The sequence below is a fragment of the Schistocerca americana genome, chromosome 6 (genome assembly GCF_021461395.2).
Source record: "Schistocerca americana isolate TAMUIC-IGC-003095 chromosome 6, iqSchAmer2.1, whole genome shotgun sequence".
Taxonomy (NCBI): Eukaryota; Metazoa; Arthropoda; class Insecta; order Orthoptera; family Acrididae; genus Schistocerca; species Schistocerca americana.
Window position 1 is genome coordinate 164,462,288 of NC_060124.1, and position 9,180 is coordinate 164,471,467.

Genomic DNA, 9,180 nt, shown 5'->3' on the forward strand with positions numbered 1-9,180 from the left:
GACATTACCTTTATGCATACAAAAATCAGATATGATGTTTTCTGCCATTTCTCTTTTGTTGTAATGTAAGTCGCATGTGCTTATACTGTATTTTAGCAACAAAAGCATACTAAAATGTATATAGGCCTAATTTGCTCTTAATAATTTCATTGCCTTTCAGGGTATACAAATTTTCATTGTTGTATCAGAATTGAGAACCCAAGTTTAACTTGCTGTTGTTTCATAAATACTCATATAAAAATCCCATTTGTGAATATTTGCTTTATAAGCTGCAATTTTTTGATAGGATTACTCTTGTTTCAGTATAAGAAAATAAAATTAACTGGTAAGAAGTAAATAACTGCAAAAAGTAATGCTGATATAAACAAAAACTTACAGCTCCTGTACAATTATTTGCTAGGAATGGGTAAAATTAGATGAATTTCTTGAAAAACTGTAGAGTCTGGATGATGGTATACCAGAAAACAGTTCGGATATTGCTTCATTATGGCTCACCAATGTCACAGATGATGTGACAGATGAAAGCTCTGATGATGCAGAAGCTCCACATACTGATAAGTTTCCAGCTAGACAACTGAAAGCTCTAGTCATAATTTGCAGTAAAGGTTTGTCTTGCAATGTAAAATATCTAAATCTATCACTTTTGACATATATTGCAGGTACTGGCCATTCAACAAGTAGAGCCTCCCTGATTTCAACATCTACTGCTGCAGCATCTCATGTAACACTAAGAATATCCACTGCACCAAAATGAAGAAAATCAACTAAACCATCTCATTAGTATAACTGGGTGAAACAGGCACTTCCATCTACAACCACACTCTGGCCACAAATGAATACTGTAAACCATTCACTGAGGGCACCATAAGACTATTTTGAACTATTTTTTGACAATGATATAAGCATGATGGTGAAATACACCAACAAGTGTGCTGTGAAGAGGAACAGAGTTGGAGATGGGTCTGAAGAAGAGGTGAAGTGTTTTCTAGCTATTTTGCTTCTTTGTGGCTATGCACTCTCTGCAAACACATCAAGATTCTGACAAAGAAAGGTGTTGATATGCAATTACAAGAACTCAGGAAGAGAGTTCTCTTAGCCTCTGTCACATCAGTTCTCCATCTTCCCATCTACATGCAATGTCCCTTTTAAACTGCACAACTCAATGGATGGTTTGGTAACCAACCTATTTGGGAGACTGAGTTGGCAAGAAAACAGGATTTAGAGGTCAGTGAAAGGTAATGGAAAACCATCACCAAAATTATCCTAAGAAAATCAACAGATTTACTCAACTCAGAATGTTCCAGTATTTCATGTTCCCCATTCATACCTTGTGGGATATTGGAGGTTGGGAGCTCCAGTGTTAGGTGTGCTATGGGGCCCCTTAGGGACATGACTGCAAAGGAGGGGAAGAAAGCCAGTGTACACTGTGTGTAGTCCTTCCAGATGTGGAAGGGTCCTTCCGGATGCCACAAACAGAACAGGGTGCACTCAGCTGCAGATGGTGTTTCACATCAGTAGCAATTGTGAGGGTACTAGTATGTAGTACCTGTAAGTGGTTGTTCTTTGGAGGGCGACAATGCCCAGAGGTGCAGAGAGTTGCAAGTAGAGGCAGTTGTTGAGAGGCTGTGGAAAGTATAGGCTGCGTGAGCCAAAGGCGGTTGCGTACCAAAGGATTTATCTCTATGTTTAATAGTAGTGGCACACAGTTTGAATAATAGTGTGTTTATGTTTGTGCAGTGTGATAAAGGAAATAAATTAAATTTCACCAGTTCTTAATGCGTCTCCATCAGTTAGTACCACACCATTGCATTTAACAATGAACGAAGTCTCGATATACATGGTCAACTACAACAAGAAGATGGTAACATAATAATAATTAATTAACCCATATACTCTCCAAGAGAAGGGAGCTTATATTTGGCGACGCGCGTGTCGGACGTCGATTTCTTCGCAATCATCAGATCGTCAGAGAAGATGGCACAACAAACGATGAGTGAAGCAGCTAATTGCGACCATGGCGCTTCGTTTCTATTTTTTTTCCACATTGCACAGGAGAAATTAGCAAAGGACCTCTGTACTATGTTAGAGACTGTGATATTTATAATACGATCTTTTAAATTAAGTGTTGGAACTAATTATTGACGGACAGTGATTTTTCATCTACATCTATATCTACATTTATACTCGGCAAGCCACCCGACGGTGTGTGGCGGAGGGCACTTTACGTGCCACTGTCATTACCTCCCTTTCCTGTTCCAGTCGCGTATGGTTCGCGGGAAGAACGACTGCCGGAAAGCCTCTGTGCGCACTCGAATCTTTCTAATTTTACATTCGTGATCTCCTCGGGAGGTGTAAGTAGGGGGAAGCAATATATTTGATGCCTCATCCAGAAACGCACCCTCTCGAAATCTAGACAGCACGCTACAACGCGATGCAGACCGCCTCTCTTGCAGAGTCTGCCACTTGAGTTTGCTAAACATCTCCATAACGCTATCACGCTTACCAAATAACCCTGTGACGAAATGCGACACTCTTCTTTGGATATTCTCTATCTCCTCCGTCAACCCGACCTGGTACCTTGTGAACATTGTTAACATGGCGGACACAACACAAAACAACAGTGAAGTTATTAATGAGGAGGGACAAGTTAATGCTTTAGTCAATGTAGAACGCAAGTTTGGGCTTGAGAATACCACACTTAATGTAATGGAAGATAGTGGTGTAGTTAGTTTCGATTCAACGACGCCTAGTTCAACACCAGTGAGTAGTCAACAAACGGGAACGAGTGTTAGCACTAACAATTTGATAGTGCAAATGTTGAGAGAAATCAAACAGGAAAGTAGGAACGTCAATGAAGAAATAAAGAATTTATCAAATGCAATTGTTAACTTGCGAACTGAGCTCACTAATTCACTTAATCGGAAACATAAGGAGCTCCAAAAGGAATGTGATACCAAACATGAAGAACTTGAAAATAAAATGCAAGATCTAAACACAAAAGTTAATGAACAAGGTAAACAATCAAGGACGTTAGTTAACAAAGTTCAAGAAACAGTTAAGGCTCAAAACAATGAAATTTTTAAAATTAAGAGTACATGTAAAGGCAACAAAGATACAATTGTTAAGTTAGTAGTTAGTTCAAGGCATACAGATGCAATGAACCGGACTGAGTACCGAAGTAGGCGAAATTCGCCAAAAGGTAATGTCATCTGAAAATGGTTTGAACAATGTCAATAAAGACTTTATACGTCACGAAATCAATGCAGCATTACGCGAAGATGATAACAGTATGGTTAACGTACCTCAAGTTATTGTAGATAATGGATTGAGGGTACGCAACTTTCAAGATTACAATCCGAAACAAGGTATCCATGCAGTTGCCTTTATTAAGCAATTTTAACATACGTTTCCAAGACATTATATAGAACATGTGAAAATTGATACGTGCATTAGCCACATGAAAGGCGAAGCACATATCTGGGGCATCAGTGTTTCAGAAAATTATTCACAGTACAAAGAATTTGAATCTGCATTCTTGGGTAAATTTTTGTCGCAAGAAAAACAATGGGATGTAAAATCAAAGATTCTTACACCGCTGAACTACGCAAGACATTATGGAACAATGCGTGAATATGTGCAGAAATTTTGGAACCACAATGCCTGTCTTGATGATCCGGTCAAGGAAGAGGAACTGATGTTAATTTTGATACAGAAGCTACCTTTTGCGGTACGCGAAAAGTTAGCACTCACTCCAAAATTGAACATGGAGCAGACCTGCCTAATGATCAACAGAATTGATGTACTTAACCATGAACGCGAACAATGCGAGAAAAATAATGACGATCGTCATTCGCATGGTAATGGCCCACCGCTACAAGACTTTATGACTAATGGAAGACCAAGCAGATTTGATAGAAGAGGGGACAGAAAACAAAGAAGAAATGAGTATGACACACCGAACAGATTTAATTACAATCAGTACTCAGATCGATCACAGTATGAAGAAAACAGAAGACAATAACGATCGCCGTAACAAGAAAGGAGGCCAGAGCGTAATCCACAGGAATGTGAACCGGTAAACTAAGTCAAGTTTCAAGGACGACCCGCTCCGAAACTCAAGTTACAAGAAATGGGTCAGATGTAGCAATTAACGCAATCAAGTGTGAACGAGTAGATGATATTAAAGACGATTTGTATTGAGAGGATGAAAATAATGATCAAGAAATCTTAATACCTTTTGTACAGGTGGAGGTATGTGGAATTATTGTAGACGCACTACTGGACTCAGCGAGCGAATCAAGTGCAATTTCAGAAAATCTGTTTTCACAATTAAATAATCTGGTGGCATTTCCAACATTCCCCGTGAACGGCGTACGTATTGTCAGTGCTGTAGGTAATAGAAGCAAACCCATTATAGGTCAAGCTCTATTGAAGTTTAGAATCAATGAAGACAAGTATGAGCAGAGCGTATTAATTGTTGGATCTCTTAATGTTGGATCGGTTCTTGGAATCGATTGGTTGACTGAAATGAGGTGCAGTATTGAATTTGAAAAGGATTGGCTGCGGACAACAATAAATAATGTCAAGAAGAAGATAATGTTTAAAGGACTTATTAATGAAGAAAATAAGGGCGCTGTGTGCGTGAAGATGAGGCTAACGTGTTTCCGAGGAGAAGAGGAACTGGCAACTTATGATGATTCTGAGGAAGATCCTACTCTGTGAGAGAAGAATAATGATGAAGATGCTCTGACTGGTATACAAATCAAGATTCAGATGCCAGTGAACTTGACGGAAGCAAAAAAGAGGAATTAATGGAAGTACTGAGACGTGAAGTTGACCTGTTTTCAAAATTACTTGGATTAATTAAAGGATGTGTTTGCAAAATTAAAGTCAAGGAACATGAACAATTTCACAGCAAATCGTATGCAATACCTTTAGCGAAGAGAGAAGCAGTGAACAAGGAAATCAAAAGGATGTTGGCATTTCAGATAATTGAAAGATCAGACAGTGAATATCTGAACCCAATACACGCTGTAGGAAAAAGGGCCGGTACAGTACACATTGTTCTTGATGCTCACGCAATGAACTGCATTATTTTACTGCAATGTGATCAACCTGAAAGTTTAGAATATCTTTTGCAAAAGTTCAAAGGAGTGAAATATTTGAGTAGTCTTGATCTCACTAGTAGTTACTGGCAATTATTGTTAAATGAAGACAGTCGAAAGTATACAGCTTTTCTACATAATGGAAGATCATGCCAATTTCAAAGAATGTCTTTTGGTTTGTCGATATCATTGGCAGCTTTTATGAGCTGATGATGATGTACTCGGAAAAGAACTGTTGAAGCACGTCACGCTATATGTAGATGATATTTTGATTAGTACCGAATCTTGGGAAGAGCATTTAGAAATTCTACAGCAAGTACTCTAAGCATTTCGACAAGCTGGTGTAACAATACATTTGGATAAATCAGAATTTGCCAAACAACAAATCAAATTTCTTGGCCATATTATTTCTCCTCATGGAATAGAACCCAATCCGTCGAAAATGGAAGCAGTAAGGAATTTTCCAGTACCGAGATGCAGAAAACAGCTGAAATCTTTTATCGGATTTTGCAACTTCTACCGTCGGTTTCTTCCGGCAACCAGTCTTTTTTCTCCTGCACTTACGGATCTGCTACAGAAAGATACGATATGGAAATGGGGTAATGGACAAACCTTTGGACAATAGTTGGTAGCTATTGTGAGATGTTGAAGACTGTAGTCGCTAGCTGCAGTGATTGCATTTTATTCTCTGTGTTTGATATCGTGTGACTTTCTCTTATGTCCTGTGACAGGTGCAGCAGTGGACAACGGAGCGACGCTTGTAACGTGTCTTTTGGTTTTCAGAAAGCAGGCAACAGTGCACACTGCACAGCGAAGCACGCTGCGCGTTACTCTTTTGTTACCTCATGCTGCCGCAATGGTATTTTATCGTTTTCATGCCTGCCTGCCAATGACCTTCGACGCCCGGCGTGCTACAGTTTGGGGAAGCGGAGGTGGCTGACGTCATGAACAGCTGACTGGCATCCGGCACTTGTCAACATTACGGGAACGTGCCGCCGACGAACTGTACGGCGGAATGCAGTGATTCTTCATGGGCGTAACAACAGCTCATAGATTTTCCTGTCTCCAGCGGCGTCGATGTCACTCTTCCCTTGCATCAAACGTCGTAACTGCGTGTGACAACCAGCTCAACACACAGGACAGTGATCAAAGAAGAGTAACAAGTGCTGTGTTACGTATAGTGTTTGTGAGTCCTCATCGGCGACGATGCCACTCCCCCTAGTGAAATCGTGTGAAGTTCTGCTCAGGTTATAGGTAGGGCACCAAAGCAGAATACCCAATATTTCCTTATGGTGTGAAAAGTGCTCAAGCCAAAAAATGTCTTTTGTTTATAAATGATTCACTCAATGTAACTTGGTTGTAAATGGAAAATATTTCTTTAAAGGTATGTACTAACTTTTGTATAAGTAGTCTGTGTGCTGTGTGCCAATTTACAAATTTCAATAGTTAATTGATAACATGTTTTATGCCAGTAACTGTAGTTTTGACAGATGCATAGTGTCAATGCTTTTGTGTATATAGGTTTTACATTTGTATTAGGTTATTTAAAATTAGGCTCATTTATTCAGATTCCATTCCTTAGTGTCAATTATGTTCTTTACTGTGATTCAAGTGTGTAATTAAGAGAAACCTTCACTAATATGCTTGATATCTCCAACAAAAGGGAAACTGTGTGAGTCACATTATCTTATCTTTTTTACATTTTTCTTGCTCATTAACAGACAGTTAGTAAATTATGTGTAAAGTTCTTGCTGTCATTAAATAATTTTAAAATTGCTATATTCATTGATCATGTTTTATGTGCGTGGAGATAAGGTTAATTAACATTAGTTATATTTTGAAAGTCATTTGTTCTCAGGGTCAGATACTTATTGCAACTACTTTGACATGAAGTACTAATTAGTGTAATTTTCAAATTTTGATTTTTTATTGTGTAACTTTTGCTAGGACTTCTGAGTCCCCTCAAAAGGTGGGGATGTGAGGGTACTGGTGTGTAGTATCTGTAAGTGGTTGTTCTTTGGGGGACGACAATGCCCAGTGGCGCAGAGAGTCGCAAGTAGAGGCAGTTGTTGAGAGGCTGTGGAAGGTGTAGGCTGCGTGAGCCAAAGGCGGTTGCGTACCAAAGGATTTATCTCTATGTTTAGTAGTAGTGGCACACAGTTTGAATAATAGTGTGTTTATGTTTGTGCAGTGTGATAAAGGAAATAAATTAAATTTCACCAGTTCTTAATGCGTCTCCATCAGTTAGTACCACACCATTGCATTTAACAATGAACGAAGTCTCGATATACATGGTCAACAACAACAAGAAGATGGTAACATAATAATAATTAATTAACCCATATACTCTCCAAGGAGTAGGGAGCTTATACAATGATGTGCATCACTTTGAATTAGAAGAGATTCTATCTGGTTTTGAGTGGCTATCAGAAACGGTAAAGGCTGCTGATGCTGTTTGTGAGAGGAAAGCAGAGCTTACTATTTGTAGCATAGTGGACAGGACTGGTTGTGGATCTGTTGTACAGAGCTGAGTGGAGGGTCTCAATCAGAGGCTCAGACTGTCTTGCGACCATTTAGGCTGCAGATTCCTCAGTTTACGCTATAGGGTGGTTGGGTTTCGGGTTCTGCTACATAGGTGGCTGTGTGGCATGGACTGGGCACTTTTTGTTTAGGTTAGCAGGCCTCGGGGAAATAAAAAAAGGGTTTCAGTCTCAGAGTGTGTAGGTCGAACAAAGGAAGAATGTAGATCCAGGAACTGTTGGTTTAATAGTTGTACACTGTCATACCTGTGTTGAGAAAGCACCAGAGCTCCAAGTGCTGATAGGAAGCTTTGATGCTCAAATTGCTATGGGCACTGAAAGCTAGCTGATGCCAGAGGTAAGTTCGGCTGAAATTTGTGCTAAGGATCTAATGGTGTTCAGAAAGGGTAGGCTAAACACAGTTGGCAGAGGTACGTTTGTTTCTGTTAGAAGTAGTTTATCCTGTGGCAAAATTGAAGTAGATGGATCCTGTGAGTTAGTGTGGGTAGAGGTCATTCTTGGCAACCAGAATAAAATAATAATTGGATCTTTTTACTGACCTCCCAACTGAGATGGTACAATTGGTGAAAGATTCAAAGAAAACCTGAGTCTAATTCCAAACACTTACATGACACATACAATTATAGTTGGTGGTGGGTTTAAATCCAGAGTTACGCATAAAACATCATCTGAAATTGTGCTAAATCCATTCTCTGAAAATTATTTCGAGCAGTTAGTTCTTGAGCCCACTCAAATAGTAAACAGTTGTGAAAACACATTGGAACTCATAGCAGCAAATGATCCTGAGCTAATAACAAGCACCACAATGGACACAGGGATTAGTGAACATAGGGCTGAATATAGTAACTCCCAGATCCTAAAAAAAAAAAAAAAAAAAAAAAAGAGAGAGATAAAAATTTCACTTGACTTCTTGAGAGACAATCTCCACTCCTTCCAAAATAACAATACAAGTGTGTGCAAGTTGCATTTGCGTGAATGTATGTGTGCGTGTGTGTATGTATATCTACTGTTGACAAAGGCCTTAATGGCCGAAAGCTACAATTGTGTGAATCTTTTTGTTGTGCCTATCGCGACTCAGCATCTCCTGTATATGGTGAGTAGCAACTTTCCTTCTCTGGTATCGTTACATGCCATCCTGGATTTCCCATTGTATAACATCATCCAAATAGGTAAGACACTGCCGTGGTTGAAGCCCCTCAATATACTGACTAGCAACCTCTGAAATGTTGCCGGAGCATTTTTCAAACCGAATGGCATTCTGATGTACTGGTAATGGCCTCCAGGAGTAGAGAAAGTAGTTTTCGGATGATCCTTTGGAGCCACTTCTAACTGATGATAACCACTTGTCAAATCCACCGTAGAAAAGTACTGGCATTGTCCTAAATGATCCAAAGTCTCCAATATGTTTGGAATTGGGTATGGGTCCATTACTGTCTTATTACCGAGGTATCGGTAGTCACAACAGAACCTGTATTTCTTAGTTCCATCCATAGATTTTTTAGGCACAACAACAATGCCTACTCCCTAGCAACTAT

The 9,180-nt window shown here is 39.4% G+C and overlaps 1 long non-coding RNA gene across 1 annotated transcript in view; it reads right to left on the bottom strand.

Annotated features, from left to right (window-relative positions):
* Positions 1-6,042, bottom strand: part of LOC124619843 — a 101,422-nt gene extending 95,380 nt beyond the window's left edge. The window contains exon 1 of the long non-coding RNA XR_006980142.1: positions 5,718-6,042. This is a non-coding gene — a long non-coding RNA (uncharacterized LOC124619843). The remainder of the gene's footprint in view (positions 1-5,717) is intronic.
* Positions 6,043-9,180: the final 3,138 nt, after the last annotated feature.